The sequence below is a fragment of the Neopelma chrysocephalum genome, unplaced genomic scaffold (assembly GCF_003984885.1).
Source record: "Neopelma chrysocephalum unplaced genomic scaffold, ASM398488v2 Primary Assembly neopelma1_22b, whole genome shotgun sequence".
NCBI classification, from domain to species: Eukaryota; Metazoa; Chordata; class Aves; order Passeriformes; family Pipridae; genus Neopelma; species Neopelma chrysocephalum.
Window position 1 is genome coordinate 12,311,858 of NW_020897690.1, and position 17,938 is coordinate 12,329,795.

General features: G+C 39.1%; 1 protein-coding gene across 2 annotated transcripts in view; it reads left to right on the plus strand.

Annotated features, from left to right (window-relative positions):
- Window positions 1-1,836: 1,836 nt before the first annotated feature.
- The window catches only part of GALNT1 (polypeptide N-acetylgalactosaminyltransferase 1), an 87,944-nt gene continuing 71,842 nt past the window's right edge, over window positions 1,837-17,938 (plus strand). For both annotated transcript variants that reach the window (XM_027680294.1, XM_027680303.1), the window contains exon 1: window positions 1,837-2,034. The gene's annotated coding sequence lies outside the window, so the exon portion shown is untranslated. The remainder of the gene's footprint in view (window positions 2,035-17,938) is intronic.

Consider the following 17,938-nt stretch of genomic DNA (forward strand, 5'->3'; position numbering starts at 1 on the left):
AAAGCATCGCAAGTGAATGGCTTGAAAACCTAAGAGCCTTTAAAAAGGCCTAAGTTACTTTTGAAAGAGGCAAGAGCAAATAGCACCTGTGTATGTGGCAAACAGAATTAAAAAATCAGTCTCAGAGTTAGAAAAAATAAAAATACCATAGAACTAGTGGCACTGTGTGGTGGGTAAAGGGCTAGTACTAGTCAGCATCTGAACAAAAAGATCTTTAAAGAGAGAAATAAATGGAAGCAGCAGCAAAATTCCGCACAAAATTATGAGGCATCAGTCTGACACGTGTTTGGCACTCACCTAACTTTGCACATTTTTTTCCTTTCCCAGTTTAAATTCTATTTTGAATATAGGGTTTCTGCCAAGGAACTTGTTGAAAATGTTTATAATGAGCACAGCGTGGTTTTTGGGTTCTGTAAACAAATACCTCTTTAAAGTTGTACATCACTTCAGAGACTTAAGATTCACTCGTCAAGGAAACCCAGTGTTTTCTTCACTGAAACTTTGCTAGTTAGACTTTTCTAAAGAGGGCATACAAACTTTGATCTATAAGCTGTAAAAAGCTGAATTTAAGAGTAGGAAGATGATAAAACACTTTCCAGAATTCAAGTGTCAAAAATATTCTTGAGGGGGGTGTGTGTGTTTTTGTGCGTGATAAGTAATTTTCTAGTTATATTGAATAATCTTAGTCCACAAGCATGGTTCTAGGGCAGATGTCAACATTTTGATGCTGCCTTGCCCAGAGCCCACTGCTAAGAGGCTTGTTGCAGCCTAATGAGCCGCTGCAACATTCTTTCAGCCATGGTTCCCAACATCGCTGCAACATATTGTCATATAGGGAGATTATGGCGCACCACGTTGACGGTACCCAAGCTATGCCAAAGCCACCCGTGGCCCAGCAAGGAGCTGGGAGCTGCCGCTGACCCCCGTCTCAAGGCGTGGGGAGGACAACTCAGTACCACGCGGTTCTTGCAAGTCCTCACAGCCCAGACCTACTTTTAAGGCACACGTAGGCGCGGGTGCAGCAGGTGCCAGCACAGCAGGAATGACATAGGAAAACACCACACCTGCTCACCGGCTACAGACCCGAGACACCACGAGGAGCCGCAAGCCCGGGCGGCGGCCACGCACCCACAGCCCACAGGGCCATGCACGAAGCACCGCACACCCTGCTCAGTCAGGGGCCCCCGGGGCGACACGTGTTGGACCAGAACCGGCCCAAGCGAGCAGCGCCCCCCGCACGGCGACAGGCAGGGACCGAGGGTACTGCCGCCCGCCGGCTTTGCTACACCAGGGTAGTGGGCGGCAGTCCCCGACCTCGCCAGGTACCGGCACCGCCGCTACAGCGACCCCCACCCCACCACGGCGACCCCCGCACATCCGGGGCAGCGGCGGGGCGGAGCGGGGCCGCGCGGGGCGGTCACCGCCCCTTTCCTGGTCCCGCCTTCCCGCGCCGCCGCTGCCGCTGCCGCCGGTGATGGAGACGCGGCGCTGAGTGGGTCGGGCGGCAGCGGTGGTGCGCGGGAGAGCGGGCGGGGGCGCCACCGCCGGCGGCAGCAGCGGGAGCGGCGGAGCGCGGGGCATGCAGGGCGGGCGCCGCCGGGGGGCTGCAGCTGCGGGCTCCGAGGCGCCGAGGGAGGCGGCGGCGGCGGCGGCTCCGCGGGGCTCCCTGTGACCGCGCCGCTGCGCCCGGAGCGCGGCTCCCGGCAGCCGCAGGAAGAGGGGGGCCGAGGCGGCGGCGGTGCGGCGCTCCTTCCCCGGCCGAGGGGCGAGGCGGCGAGCGGAGGCGCCGGCTCCCCGTGGCCGTAGCGGCCGCCGCCGGCAGCGCAGCGGCAGCGGCGGCCGCGCCTCAACTTCGTGCGAGGCAGCGGCCGCCGCGACGAGCAGGCGGAGCGCGGCTGGTCCCCGTCCCCGCCGCCGCCCGGAGGATTTACCCCGCTGGACTCTGTTCCTTGGGCGCCCGGTGACAGGCGAGGTCGGCGGAGCCCTTCGCCTCTCCCCGACGCCCGCCCCGCAGCGACGGAGAGGAGGGCCGAGGTGAGTGTGGGCTCCGGGCGCCTCGGGTTCCGCTTCCCCCCGCGCTGGGGCTCAGGGGAAGGGAAGCGCCAAGTTTAGGCAGCGCCGGGCTTCTTCCCTCTCGGTGAGTCCGCGGGGGAGCCGCCGCCTCGGCCCATCGCCTCTTCCTCCGAGCGGGGTGGCCCTGCCGGTGCTGCCCCGGGGACAGCCGCCGGGGAGGACGGGCACACACAGCCCGCGGCTGCCTTCCGGCGGCTCCCCGAGGTGCTCCATGGTCGGGGGAGCTGGGGACGTCCTGTTGCTGCTTCCAGGGGTCGGGAGCTGCTATGTGTCAGCAGCCTCCGGCAGCGTGCCTCTGTGTGTGTGTGTGTGTGTGTGTGTGTGTGTGTGTTTGTGTTTGTGCAGGAGGGGGGTACCAGGGCAGCATCCCTGGCTCTACTTCTGCACCGCTGTCATATCAAGTTGGTTCAGTTAATGTTTATTATGTAACATGTGACTAATATTTTAGACTTGCTCTTATCTGCTGGAATCCGGATCAGCCTTATTTTATTTCCTTTTAATTCATAAAGCTGAAGAAGGTCGGGGAAGCTAAGACTCTCATTCCCAATGGTTGCCTACAGGAACTTGGTTTTCATGTGACTTTGCCCGTGTTAACAGAGGGTTACAACCTCCTTCCACTTCAAGAAAGCAGAAGTGTGTGTCGTCTGCCTTCTCCACCTCTGCTCCCCTTTTATTATTAAGTCTGGGCAAGTTTCTTTAGGTCCTACTCGGTTTTAGCAAACTCTAGAACCTGCTACTTTGTAAACTTACTGGGTGAGATACTGAAATAGAAACTGATTTTTGTGCGTCAGCTGCTGAGAGTAATAACTTCTATGGCGATGAACAGGAGTGAAACAGTCTCTTCTGTTTATATAAATGATGTTGGCACTACATGAACTGTAAATGAACATAGCCAACAGCTGTGCAAACCAAAACTATGTAACTAACCATGTATTATTATACACTGCTGATCTCAACTTTGCTCCTTTGCAAAGGCATTCAAGATCATGCTACTCTGAACACTTGGAACACCACAGAAGTTGTTTTTCTTGTAAATACAAAGGATCGCTTATATTGGGAGAGCACTTTACTTTCTAGTGCCAGCTTCATCGTTTTCTGTGACTTGGAATTTTGTCTGTGTCCTCCTGTGATGCTGGCCTGTTTTTTGAGTGGTATTGCTAGCACTCTGAATTTGATTTTGCTGCATTTTATCAGCCTTACCTGTGAAACATGAATGCGCATCAGAGGCAAATATTGTCAAATAGGGAGATTGGGGCAGCATGGTCATCTTAAAAAAAATGATACAAATGGTACCTGGCAAGGACACCACACACAAGCCACCCTTGAGATCAAGGTGATAATGACAACACATGGACTATTACTGGATGCTGTCTGTCTGTTCAAAACTGTAAGCTGCATGAATGAGTATACCTTATTCCTCATATACCTTGTTTCTATAGGAATAGGGCTATTCAAAGACATTAATTAAAGTAATGGAAATGCTTTAAAAATACCATGTGACAGTCATTGCATAGCCTAGTGGTGAGGTGGTACTGTTACTTTTATACAAAGATTTATTCCTCCCCCCTCATCATCTCATATTGGATTTTTTCAAATAAGTTCAGGAATAAGCTGTACAGAAAAAGAATAGAGGTAGTTTAGAATAAATTTCAATGTCAAATTGCTGCTTTAGTGAAGTAGTACCCTGCTGCCTTTGTTGCACGTGTCGATAAGCTATATGTTAGCTATAAACTTGTTAAATATATTTCTTTTTTTTCTGTCACAGAAAGAGCATAATCTTTGGGCTGAGAAGAAAATGTAGCTCAAGGGACACTCATCCAAAAATAGGGTACTTCCAAATACTTAAATGCTTTGAATGCAATTGACATTATGTTTAGTTCAAGAGGCAAGAGATTATTGACAGATTTTGCATTTTACATTTGTAGTGATTTTTTAAATTTTTAATTTAGGGCGCATAAGTGTCAGACTATCCACCTAGCAGAAAAGTTTGATTCACAGGACCAAAATGGTATGGTCTTTGGCTCTGCAGTCTTACCCAGCCTGTGTCTTTAAGTGGCTTCTATGTGGAAGTGCAGGAAACACCTCTAGATGCAAGTTGACCTGTATTGGGAACTGTCAGTACTTGTAAGGAAAAGGAATAGCCTACAAATTCAAATAGAACTATTTGCTTTTTGTGTGTGTGTGCGTAAGACGCATTAAAATACCTTTTAGCAGTTGTTGTGGTGCTTTTTAAAATGGTGCTGTTTCATACCTAATCAATCACTTTATCAAGAATTTTGGAGTTCTTTTATCCATCTTAAATTATAATCAAAATCTGGAAGTATGTGGTGCTGTCCTTCAGGCCAAGTTATAGTGCATGTTATTCATTCCAGTGTTACTTTTCAGGATCTTGATTTTTAAAGTTTGATTGGAAGGTGGTGTTTTTGATGCCCCCCTCTTTCCTTGCATGGTCAGCATGGTGCTTTTAGTATTGAAATTGTGACACTGGGGTTTATCTGGAATTCATCTGGATGAATAGCTCATGACAGAAGTGTTAAAGGAGGCAAATGTTGAATGTTTCTTTTATGGTATGGGTCCACAATAAAACTAGGCTTGGATCCTTAAATGGGATGCTCCTCATATCAGTCCATTTTTTTGTCTTCCTTTGAATACTGACAGATTGTTTATAATAAAGATGCACTAGAGATAACATTGAATATTTAATTATGCATTGTATCAAAATAGCATACCTCTGAACTCTATACTTCCCCTCTTCACCAAGCAGCATCCTTATTTCTGAGGATTAAATTATTTCCCTTCTGCTTACATTGTTTAGTCTTTTTGTAACTGTGGTTTTTCATATTTTGCTTTGTGAATCTTTGTATTTTATTTCTAATTCTTCACCTAATCTTACACTGTAGCAGCCTTTTTCAGGTAACAATTAAGAATGAAGCATTAGTTTTATATGAAGATACCACAGTTTTGCTAATGTTTGCCACTGCTGCTTTTGAATCTTGATATTTTTAATTTTCAACAGCAATGTTCTCATATTGAGCAGAGATCTTTCCTGAGTTCCACAGGGATGCTTGTAATCCTCTTGTTTATACTAGACCTACTTAATTTGGTAGGTTGCTGACTATACTAATAATTATTTAAGTTGCAGTGACACTTCTTCTGCATTTATTAACATGGAATTTTATCTGCCACTGTATTACCTGTACATCATGGTTGATTAGCTTCCAGTTGGTTACATTTTTGGTCTTATGTACTTGACTAACCTATATAAGTATTAAGTTTTCTACTTTCTTTTTCAGCTCATTAATTAATACCTTTAAATGTTGCTTGCTTTATGGATCCTTGAAGCATCCTGTTGTTAACCTTTTGCCGTGTTGAAGTTTGATTACGTATTCATAGTCCAAGCTTCCTGTTTCTTAGGTAGGAATAAAATATTTAAAGCAAAATGTAACTGGAATCTGCAAAATATATCTGCAGTGTTGAAATCATGGCTTTTACTCAACTGTTAGCATCAGGTCTATTCTTGACAGAGGTATTCTAAATTTAGCATTCCCAAATAAAATGTTTTAACTGTATGCTTGTCACAAAAGCACTTTGACACCATCTTCCACTAATTCTGGCAAAGCATTTTTCCCATTTATGGCCTTTCTAGCGAGCTGAATCCATTATGTGAAATCAGCCCATTGTAAAAATCAATGGAATTGATATACTTTTAGCTAATGTATTAAAGAGCTGGCTAACTGCTCTATTATTCACTTTTTGATTGCTTAAATACGGTTTTGCACTATGAAATATGAAGGTTCTTAAGCGGCATTTACTTTTGGCTAAAGTGGAATCTTGTGACTTTGAGTGCATAAATATCTCACGCATGTGCTGTTGTAGTAACTCCCAACTCATTGAGGCATTCTTACCGTCAGGTTCACATAAAGGTCTTTTTGTAATCCACAAGAGAGAATTAACTTGAATTCTGAAGACCTGGACTATTCACATTACTGGATAATGGTTTGTAGTTTGTTGTAGGAGATAAGATTTTGATTCCTTGTGTCTTTGTTTGAAGGGCCAATGAAACCATGCAGCCAACATTGAAAGGTGTGTCTAGTCGATAACCTCAGTTGTCACTGAAAGCAAATGTGCTTGGAGACCTAGTTAGTTGAGAAAAGGTACCCTTGGCAAGATAGTCTCCCAAGATTGTCTCTTGATAGAATTTACCACCCTTGCTTTTGTGATCCAGTGTTTTATTTTCAATTATTAAAAAAACCCCACATAACTTTTTTTTTCCTTTCACTTCTTCTGCCTTTAAGTAGTAGGTAATTGTGGCATGGACCTTGATTGGGAAGTAGCTTCCAAACTTTTTTTTTTGCCAAGGTATTTGGTTTTGGCATTAGAGTAGTCAGTTTTGTTTCTTTGGAATTAAAAAGTTATCCTCAACAATCAGAGCTTTGTAATGGTGCCTTTACACTGGAATGTGTGTTTAATGACCACAGCAACTCTCATTGATAGTTTCAGCTCACGTGTTTTTCCTTTTTTATCAGATGTTTTCCAGCATTTAAAAGAATGGAAAAGAACAGGTAGGGATATTGAACAGTGGATTGTGTTGCTATTCTGTGTAATCTGATGGTCCTCAAGACATTTGTGTTTGTTTTCCTGTGAGAAGTTACTGCTAGTGAAGAACAGTGTAAAGCAGCAGCAATTTGCTGCTGTGGAAGTTCAACTCTGGGACCAGCTGATGTACAGCTGCTGTGAAATTCATTCCTAATTAAGGGGGGAAGTGTTTTCATAATTTTTTTTTCCTCGTGCCATGCTGGTATCAACTTTCAGAAACTTATACTCTGTTAGAAAACTTATCCAAAAGATAAGCCAGTTCAGTGTTTTGCTGTCTAGCTGAAAGAGCATTAGCATCCTTTGTAGGCAGAATGTATGAACTGCTCTTTTATTCTAAAATTCTCATATTGCTTTGTAAGACTTTGTCCTGTAAATTCTAAACCAGTGTAATATTGTAAATGTTTTGGTAAGTCTACTTTGTTTTCAGTAGTACTAATATTGGTTAAGCTGTACAAGTGTTAGAATCTCTAGGAATTATATTTTTGGTGGGATTTCTTACTGTAGATAAAGTCTTAGCATTTTTTGTAGAAATAGTATTTCTTTGTAATGGGATGCAGTACCATTTTCATGTTGAATTCCAATATATCTTCATATAAGGGAGTTCCTGTTGTGTAAATGAAGTCATACAACAAAATTTGTCATCCTGGTTAAGTGGAACAATTGAGTCAGGATGATATTCAACATCCAAGTTGCTTGTGAAAACTTGTTAAAGGCAAGCGAGAGGGTATGACATGTTCCTTGACTTTTTATTTTTATAGTGCATTAGAATAGACTCCAGAGTTTCAGCTGGTGCTTCCTGTCAGCTACAGGAATGATGATAATAACACAGTGCATAAATATCTCACAGTAAGTAGTTCTACAGGAGGCAGGAATACTAGCCTCATTTTACAGTCACAGCATGACAACATTTATAGGTTGGACTTGATGATCTCAGAGGTCTTTCCCAACCTAGCTGATTCTGTGATTCTATGACAAAGGCCAACAGAACCTGAAGAACTTGAATCCCAATCTGTTTTCTTTTCCATAGCCACAGGTCATGGTTATCTTACCTTCTTTCATACCTTTTAAGCTTGTACTCTCTATACTAGCAATGCTTTAGTGCAAATTGTGAATGATAATTAGAATTATGCTGAAAATTAAAAGGAAATTGATAATGCCAGATTATTCCAGGGAGAGGGAAACAAATTTTGGGGTTTGGGGCTTTTTTTTTTTTTGTTTGTTTGTTTGGTTTGGTTTTTTTTTGTTGTTGTTGTTTGTGAGGAACAAACCAGGGGATGTAAGGAACAAACCAGGGGATAGGGATACTGGTAACAGGTTGTCAGTGTGTTGAGAGAGATTTGGAAGTGCTTATTACGTATCTGAATTAAGTAGCTGACTGAAAAGCAGAATGAGAAATTGAACAAATGACCATGGACGTCTGTAAAGAGAAAGAGGTATTTAGTACTGGTCTTAATCAGATGTCTCCACTACAGTGTTTTAAAATGAGTTTTACTACTGTGGCCAGGATGAGCAAGGACTAAGATCAAGTGTAAAGATGTCTCTCACCCCAATCAAAAGTGGATAACAAACAGATGTAATTTCATGTGATCAGTTCTTAACTTTGCTAGGTGATAGGTTTTTTTAAAACAAAAAACCCAAACCAAATGTACATCTGAATCTTCAGATGGTCCAAATGCTTATTAGTTGTAGGGGAAAAAATAGGACTGATCAGAGTTGTGTTTTGACTCAGTGACATTCATCAGTTTGATTACCATCATGAATAATTTAGCATTAAGAACAGCCCAGGCTCTTATGTGCATATCCTGTTCATTATGTTTCTGCATTAAATACATTCAAGAGAGAACATTCACTGATGGGGCATTTTTAAAGTATCTTTAAGGACTCATTTAAGTTAAAATTAAACTAATGGATTTATTTAATTTTTCAGTTCATTATGTACTCAAGGTAATTGGGATTGATACACTTTTCAAACACAGAAGCTGAATCCTAATTCTATATGCAAAACTCAGCTTTAACTATTATTTCCAGACAATACTTCTGTAAGGAATTACTTCAGTTTCTGCTGATTAGAATACTACCTTGAGGTCCAGTTGGTGAGTTTGCCATAAGGAAGTTAAGGATGCATTTTCACAGAACTTTTTTTTTGAGACAAGTTTGTGGTTTTAAACTCTATTGTCTATAGTGTCATGTGAATGAAATAAATGTCTGCTGTCTCTATCTTTGAAAAATGGTTAAAGACAACATACCAGAGCAGTCCTGTTTCAAAGAGATAACAGGTCTATTTAGAATAGCTAAGAAAACCCCTACCCCTGCTAGCAGTGTGTAACTTTGTTCATCCCTTTTCCAACATACTCTTGCAATTTTTTCTTCAGTACTCTCTGTTCAGAAGTTTAAGAAATGTAGGTACTTAAATTAGTAACAGTTTAGTAAACCTGTTTTGTTTTCAGTCTTCAAATTCTGGAGCTAGTGCGGACATGTACACACAGCACACAACAAATCCTAAGCTTCCTAAAGCGCACCAGAGGTACTATGATTTAAATACGTTTATTTTAAATTTGTATTTAAAGAAAAATAAAACTTGCCTCTTAAGGCTCTCTGCCTGCAAAGAATGGTTATAAAATTGAAGTATTTTTTCATGCTGACATTCCTAAATATTTCATTTTGTGGTTTATTTTTGTGAAATGAAAGTCTCAGAAGTGGCATAAAAAATACAAAGTTGTTCAGTAACTTTAGGGAGTAGAAAAGGACAGTACCACTTCCAGGAGCCTTAATATATGTCAAAAATCATACATTCTTTGTACCTTCTTAGAGTCTTTGAAAGGCATTCAGGTTCTTACCACGATCTGCTCCTTGCTCCAGTGCTGTTTGTGTGTAGAAAGGGTTACAGATAGCATAGGAAAGTCCAGTAAGTTAAACTTGGGTTTGCTGGAGACTTAACTTTAATGTAGTTATCTGTCGTCTTTAAAGAACAGCCTGGTAAACATTTGGAAATGTGGTCTGAGATAGCTGTGGGAAAAAACTCCAAGCTGCTCAGTGGTCCCTTTGCTTCAACTTCTACTGTGGTTTATTTGGGTGCTGAAGTGAATAGGAAGAATAATGTGACAGGAAGGATGCCCATGAATTCTTCACTCTTTGTAAAAGCTCAAGTTCCCTGCTAAAGCAGAACAGTGGGGCAGCTGCTGCTATGTTAAATGGCATACTCATCAGAAATGTTTTAGTTTGGGGGTTTTTTCCAGCTTCAAATTGGTTTTAACGTATAGTATCACAGGTTTTATGAACACTGGACTAAAGTAGTTTCAAACTGTATAGATCAACATTATCTTTAAGGACAGCTTAGGCTGCACAGAAGTAAATGGTTGATAATCTAGCTTTCAAAATAACTAATGTGCTGAGAGCTTAAAAGTATTGTTAGTATAGCTTTAGAAAAAATAGTGTTCATTATATGTTTTTTGTGCTCTAAAATCTGTATTTGATGTTTGGCTGTGAATCGATTCATCGAATTGCTGGGAACTGCATTAATATTTTATCTAGTCTAAAATAAGTTGTATGTTGGTAGTTAAAATACTACTTGGTTGTACAAAATGTTAAAGAATGAGAAAAAAATTGGTACCATAATTGTCCAATAACACTAACAGGCTCATGCAGAAAATATTAAACAATTCATCAAGTCTTGTGAAAGTTGGAAGATAGATACCTAAATGGTGTACATCAGAATCAGAGTTACTCTGACAAGAGCATATGAAAAAAGTCTTAACTTGCATGCTTGCATGTTCAAAAGGCATATTGTACAGTTTTAATTTTTTTTCCTTTTTTTTGTATTACAAATTCAAGTGCTTCTTCATAATATTATTCACATTAATCTGCTATGATGTCATCTCGTCAAATGAAAAAGGGTGTTTAAAAACATGAAGAATTCTAGGAGTCTAGTGAGAAACTAGATCTGGTTAAAATATTTTAATACAATGAGCAGATTGTGTATGCAGACTCAGCACAAAACATTTTTTCTCTAGCAAAATATACTTGTCAGGCTCTATATCTAATTTTGCACTGCAGTTCTAAATCATAAAATCTTTATATCTGCAGCAGTTAATTTTAAAAAAATTGAGGTAACCAATTCCCTGAAAGAAACAAAGTAACCTTGTATATGGAATTTGTTAAATCTTTAAAAAACTAACCCTGTAAAACCCAGAAAACCAAGCCCCTTGTTTACTAGACATTATTTTCATTCCTTCCTTCCTCATGTTTCTCTTTTAGTTGCTTTTGGATATTGCAGAGTTCTCAAATCATATATTTTATTTTGTCTTTCCATGCCCAGGAAAACTAATCACTTTTCTGCAAGTAGCTAATGCTTGAAATTTACTGTGTGTAAGAAACCAATTGACCCAATCTCAACTGTGATCTGATTCACAGAAGTACAACAATATGTAATTTGCTTGCTTTGGATCATATCAAAGCTTTCTTACGCAGTTTTAAACTATTGTAACTATTCATTTTTTCCCCAAAATTGTGCTTTCCCAAACACAGTAAGAACTTCTAAGAGCTGAAACAATAGTTCCTCTATATTTCACAAGTGTTATGTATATTTGAAAGGCATCTAACAACTCCTTTTCTAACCATATTTTCCTTTTTGTTGAAAACTTCATAAAACATCTTGGCTTCTGCCAGAAAAACAATGCCTTTTGTTTTATTTTTTTTATGGAATACCTCATGTTATTTGCAGTAGAGTTCAGTAGCAATGAGTTGCGGTCAGTAATTTCCACTAATCCAATAGTTTGGATCACTAGCACTTTTAAACAAAGAATCCACATTGGAATGTTTTTTTTAAATGAACAGGCTTTCTTTGTTATCACTTCTATGCAGAAGAGTTAAATAGCGTGCAGTTCAGGCACTGATTTCCAAATCAAATGTTTGATAGCTAAATTCATAGCTAAATTTTCAACTCCACAACTGTAAAAATATTTGATACCAACTTTCTTATAATAAAATTATCTTTTATTGCAGAGGCTAATGAAATTATGATTCACTATTGCTTCCATGTGCAGAGATGAGCGGTACAGTATATTTCTATGGAGCAAACACAAGAAGAATTTCTCGTTATTTTAAGAGACTGCTTCTTTATCTATCACTTGTAAAATGTTTGCTAATTGTTAGTTTGAAACAGTTCATATCAATTACTGTTGTAGCATACCAGCTTAAGTTTCCCATAATTTGTGATTTCTCCATTTCTTCTGTTTGTTTGGGTGTAACATTAATTTTTATTCAGAAGGATGTGGTAATGATCCAAGAATGAGAATGGAGAAATGTATATGAAAGAAATCAAAATAATAGAAATTGCTAGTAATTTGGGTTCTTTGATACATAGTTTCACATGTCTTAGAGACCTGGCTTCTGAAAATGAAGCTCAACGTTTTTCAGAACGTCATCACTTTTAGTGTAACTCAAGTATTTCCAAAAAAAAAAAAAAGGAAGGAAATTACCTCAAAGTTAGCTTGCTGAGAATGTTCATTTTACTGTACTGGTCTTGGAGAGTATTCAGAACAACGTAAAGTTTTGTGTTTTTCTTTGCATGGCAGTTTTCCTTTGCATGGCAATTATTTGACATAATTTAATTTACTAGAGATATTTCAATGTAATTTGAATAACTTAGAGTTTCTTTGTGTTTTAACAAGATATTAAACTGTTACATAAAAAGGTAAACTAGAATATGCCAGGGGAGAGAGACAAGACTTCTTTGAAAGGAGAAAAGTAATGACTCATTTTTGAAGTAAATTGAAATCTATTTATGGTCAGACATATTGAAGAGGAAATGATCACAATGGCCCAACTGACAAACACTAAGTTTAAAATTTCCATACCCAAGTCTTAGGTTTGAGGAAAAGGAGATTAGTTTCACTCTTTGGTGGTGTCCGGAACTGCTACTACTCTGGCATCATGAAATTTGTAATGCGCTAAGCAGTCACTTTCAGACACAAAAAGGAGAAATTTAGACAGTCTTATGCAAACGTGTTGAAGAATTATTTTCCTTTTCCAAAAGGGATTTATTTCAGTGGGAGGGGTAAAAATCATAAAGTATTTGTAAAATCTTGAGTATTTATGGAGGAACATAACTGGAAAACTAAGGAAATTTTAAGACGCTTCTATCGTAAAGCTGTGTATATGTGTGAAAATCTTTGTATCCACTGTAAATGAAGGTTTATTGAAGAAATATTATTTTCTGTTCAGCTTCAAAAAGAAAGCTTAAGATTTTTTTTTTTCCATGCATCCTTCAGGAGAGAGGAAAGTTAAAGACAAAACTTTAATACACAAAAAATGAATACACAGAACTTGAAAGCATTTGGCTTTGATTGCATCTGTATGGATCAAATGTCCAGTCTTCAAGTGATGGGAGGGGCATTTCCCTGGCTGTACCAGCACTGACTTGGGTTCTGTTCTGTGCCTGCAGTTTGTCTGTTTTCTAGTCGTATGTCAAATATGATGACGACATGCCTTGTGGTAGTCATTCTTGTAAAAGCTAATAGTGTTTTTAGTTGAATGCTTGCCCCAGTCAGGCAACAGAAATTGTTTTGGTCGGAGAGGAAAAGTTGCCTTTTTGAGACAGTTTGATCTCCTACTCTGTTTACCCTCAGCCCTCCATCATGCTTACCTTGTGCCACCCTTCTCCTCCAATTTTTAGACTGCTTGTAGTCATACTTAATGGGCAAAAATCCCTATAATATTAAATTGGCACAGGTTTGGAGAAAATTGATCCTAAGGAAGAAAGGCAACTCAACATTTACCAATTCTTTTCTATCCTACCAGTTCACCAGTGAGCTGAGCTTTTCACTGACCAGATGGCATACCTAAACCTTGGAGCAAACACTAGCTTCTGATACCTCTTGCTGATTTAGTAATTAAGAGACACAGGGAAGAGATCATAGTACTGTGTGGGGAATGGATATTTTGGAGGTGGAGGAATAAAGGAGAGCTCATAAGGGGCAGCAGCAAGGTGCTGGGGTTATGGCTGTCTGTGGGAGATCAACCCCAAAGTTCCGCTTTCCACAAGGAAGCATAACTTGTTTTAACAAGGGCTGTTTGCAGATAGACTGTAATTTGTTTCTAAGGATCAACATTACACAGACATTTTTTTCACTGTGCTACAGCTCCTACTGCAGTTGGTTCTTTTAAATTATATAAAGGTAGCCAGCTGCTGCTACGGAGTAGTTTTTTAGAAGAACATAGTGGTAAAAGTTAAACCACTTTCCTTGCATTAATAAGTAGTTGGTCATGTAGTTTCTTCTCACTGAAACAAAGTTTCCACAGTTTGCTAAGGAACTGTTCAATATGAATTTACTGAATGTGTTATTTTCTTATTTTTTTTATTTTTTAATGGGAGTAGTTGAAAGCTGTTCATAGAAAATTAGCTTTTAAAGTGGCTATTTTGTAAGTATGAAATCTCTTCTTGCTCTCTTGGAAAACCAAAGAGGAGAACAGGAGAGCAGGCTACAGACGATTCATATGTGTAAAGTATGTAAGCTGATATAATTAGGGAGAGTGATAACCTAGGTTATTTCCTTTCTGAATTGCATGAGGAAAAGGACTGAAAGAATCGCAATTTACTACAACTTTCAAAGTCAGTTGTTGGATACTTAATTATGAACTTGTATATTTGGTGGATGTGTTCTACCTGTTCTGCGTAGCATCACAGAAACTATTAGGAAAGACTTCTTACGTTGCAAATAATAGTATAACCACGATATTCTCTCACTTTTCTGAATGAATGCTACTAGATGATATGAGGTGACATGATTTTAAACTTGGCTGTTGCTAAAGTGAAGTGTTAATGTAAGAATGGACATACTTTTAACATCATTGTCACCTACCTTGCCTCTGCTTTAAAAAATAAAACAGAATCTGATAATGAGACGTTGCTTTGTTGAGAACTGTTACAGAAGTAAATTACCTCAAAGAGCAAATGTTTGAGACTGAGGAAAATTGGGACTGGATGGCATAAGTGGTGTTACCAAGCATCTTTTAGTGAATAAAAGTAGTTGAGGGTGGGTCACAATTAGAGGCTTTGGTAGCATCTGAACAGGTTTTAAATAGGAACTCTTGTACACAATCCTTTTGATGAGATTAAAGCTGTGATCTCCAGCCTTCCCTGGACAACTGCACTGATCAGTGTGACAGAAGTAATGACATTCACCTTTTCAGTTTTTTAATTTATTGCAGCTACAAACAGTATTGAAGAGTCTCCTGGTCAGGGCTTTGTCTAAAGGCATTGAGGGGCTCAAAATGAAGGCGAACAGGAACTGGGCAACATAAAAACTGTAGGAGAAGAGAACAGAAGAATTGGCAAGAGAGAATAAAATGTAAATTTTTGCTCTAGAAGATAATAAAAATATTTAAATGGCTAAATAGTATCTCCCTATTTCTTTTGTCAAATAGTGACAGTTATGGAGGTAGCAAGCAGGTTAAAGTTTTGACTAGCATGATTTGCCTGTCTAGCCAATCTCACAGATGATAAAATCAGTTTGACCTTCTTCCTTCTTGCCCCTCTTGACCCTGACAGGGGTAAAATTTACTCTTGACATAGGATTTAGTTTCCAGGAAAATACCAGTGGGATCTTTACAAGAAATAGGATGAGTTTATATACCCTACTAAAATGTAGAATAGATACACTATCTGCTTTCATTTACAGCATAGGGCACACCACTATAGCCCTGGGATGCGTTGGAGTAATTGTTTGGGAGGTAGAAAAGACAGTTGATGTATTTGGATGTGATGTCCTTTGAAGAAAAAGTTACGTGGTAGTCCAAACCATGGACCATATATAAAAAGTTACATGTACATTTTCTTTAAATACTTGTGATTTTCTTTTACATACATATAGTGAAGATAGTACTGAAGTATAGTCTTTTACAAACCTTTTTTGCCATATTCATTTTTGATGAGTAAGCAGAATGTTGTTATGGTGTGGAAAATAAAATTGAATTTTCCATTCTGTATATAATTTTTCCACGAATATGGAATGTTGATAAGGCTTTAGCTGAAAGGATCATATATAAGTAATCATATTTTTATTTAGAGTTTATGTAGAGCTTACTTTCTGGAAGTGTGCAACGCTTTCTGGTGCAAATCTAAGAGCAATGCTGACAAATCAGTGGTTTGAGCACGCTTGGTTTGTAGAACACTTCAGCTTGCAAAGCAAATAGCCATTCTCAGCATTTGCTACTCTTTTGAAGCTGATGAAGCACTTGAGCTGCTACTTATAAGTTGGTTCTACTTATTTTCTTTCAACATAATTTGAAGCTAAATGTTCATATATCATATCATAGAAATCCAGCTCAGGTATTTTGACAAATGGATCATCTTCTCTTTTGGTGGGAGCCTCACAGGGAGGTACTTGCAAGCCCCAAGTTTTCAGTTGCTGAGGAAGGTCTTAGAAATGCTGAGTCTTCAGCTGGTACTGCTTCTCTAGTTTGATGAATTGAATTTGAGTCTTTAAAAAACATAGTACATTTCCTAACCTATACAAAAAAGTTGGTTGATACTTTCCACCTGAGGAAATGTTAAGAAGTCGTTTGCTAAGCATATGACTTTGTCAAACAGTTGAGCTGGGAGCTGAATGAGTTGGGAGGCTTTGTTTTGGCCTGTCACAAGGTGTGCAAAAGTGTTGAAAGCTCCCTGCTTGCTTTTCTGGATGACAAGTTAAGCATTTTGGATAAGTAGTTTAAGAGAGTGTAGTACTTCCAAAGATTTTTCCCATCAGGAATAAAAGTAATCCAGTATTGATCAAATAAAAGTAGTGCATTCATTTTTTTAGTTTCTTCTAACTGTATTTTTAAAAGGTACCTTCTTTAATTTTGATGCTTGCTGAAGTGTCCTCTAGTATAGTATACCTGCTATCTAATAAAATGTTCATATTTTGTTCTTCTGTAAGTCATAGTTTTCTGTATCCTGACCTTCTTTTCAGTATAGCAAGTACCTAGCCTACTTGTTACATTATTTTATCTTTTGTAATTTTGGTTTTAGGGGCTGATTAGAAACCGAAATATTCTGCATGTTTTCATATTGCTGCCTAGCTTTTGATGTACGCTAGGATGAGCTTCTATATGGAAGATTACTGTTTTGTCCCTTTTTGGAATATTCAAACGAGAATAATTCCTCAATCCTGAATCAGTCAGGTGTTTTAGGGAGACAAGTGTTCATACAACTGGTGTCTTTCCAGTTACTGAAAATGCTGCATGGTCAAATTCATATCTGAATAACTGATGGAGATTTCCAGTAATGCAAGTTTCTCAGACCCTGAAGCATTCTGCCAGGTATCAGATTAATAATCCTTCCCACATGATGTTATGATGTAATTCACAATGGTTTTGGGCCACCTGCTAAAGACGTGTTTAAATTGAGGTGAAAAATTGATACAAAATAACTGAAAAAAACTAAAGACTTGGTGAAAATATAAGACATAATTACCACATAGTAGTGGTAATTATGTGATTTAGTGAGATTTAGTGTAAGATTTAGTGTAAGAACAGTGGCAACTCTCAAAGTTTAGGAATTAAATTGTTGGCTTAGTGAGCATGCCAGTCTGCCACTGTTGCTGAAGTAAACAGTCTTTTCCTGGCCATTCTTTCCCTTCCTTAAGCATGTACTGTGAAATAGATGGCAAAATTTTCTGGAGTCCAGTATACATCTGTGCTGAATTAGCTCTAACCTGTACCCAAATGAGATGTCAGAAAGGAGCGTGGGGATAGATGCTTAGGGACTAGAGGACATTGTCATGCATTCCTTGAGCTGCAGTGCTGATTTTCAGTATTCTTGGCTATATTTTTTCCTCTTATTTTAGGCATGATGTATATGTAAACTGCATACCTTGTTTCCTGCATACCAAAGTATCTTCTGGGTTCGTGCTTGCAGAAAGAAAGACACTGCAAACAGCTGACTGACTCAGCAGTTAGTAAACCAAACAGGATATTCCTAGGAAGAAACCTTAAGGTTTGCAGCATGAATTGGGAAACTGTATGCCAGATTGCTGCTTTGCCAAAGGCTGCATTAAAACAGCAGTGCTTTTTTTAGAAAAGCTAATTCATTGGCTTATTGTCGCAGTTTCCTCATCCTTGTTATTACAGTGTTAATAGCTCTCAGAATTCTGTTTCAACTACCTGTTACTGATTTTACAGAAAGGGACAAGAAAGAAATTAGGATCCGTATTACTAACTGAATCCATTGTTTTGGAAACTTGGTAACATTTCCTTTGTTCCTTTGTGGTAAACAAAACTTCCTGAA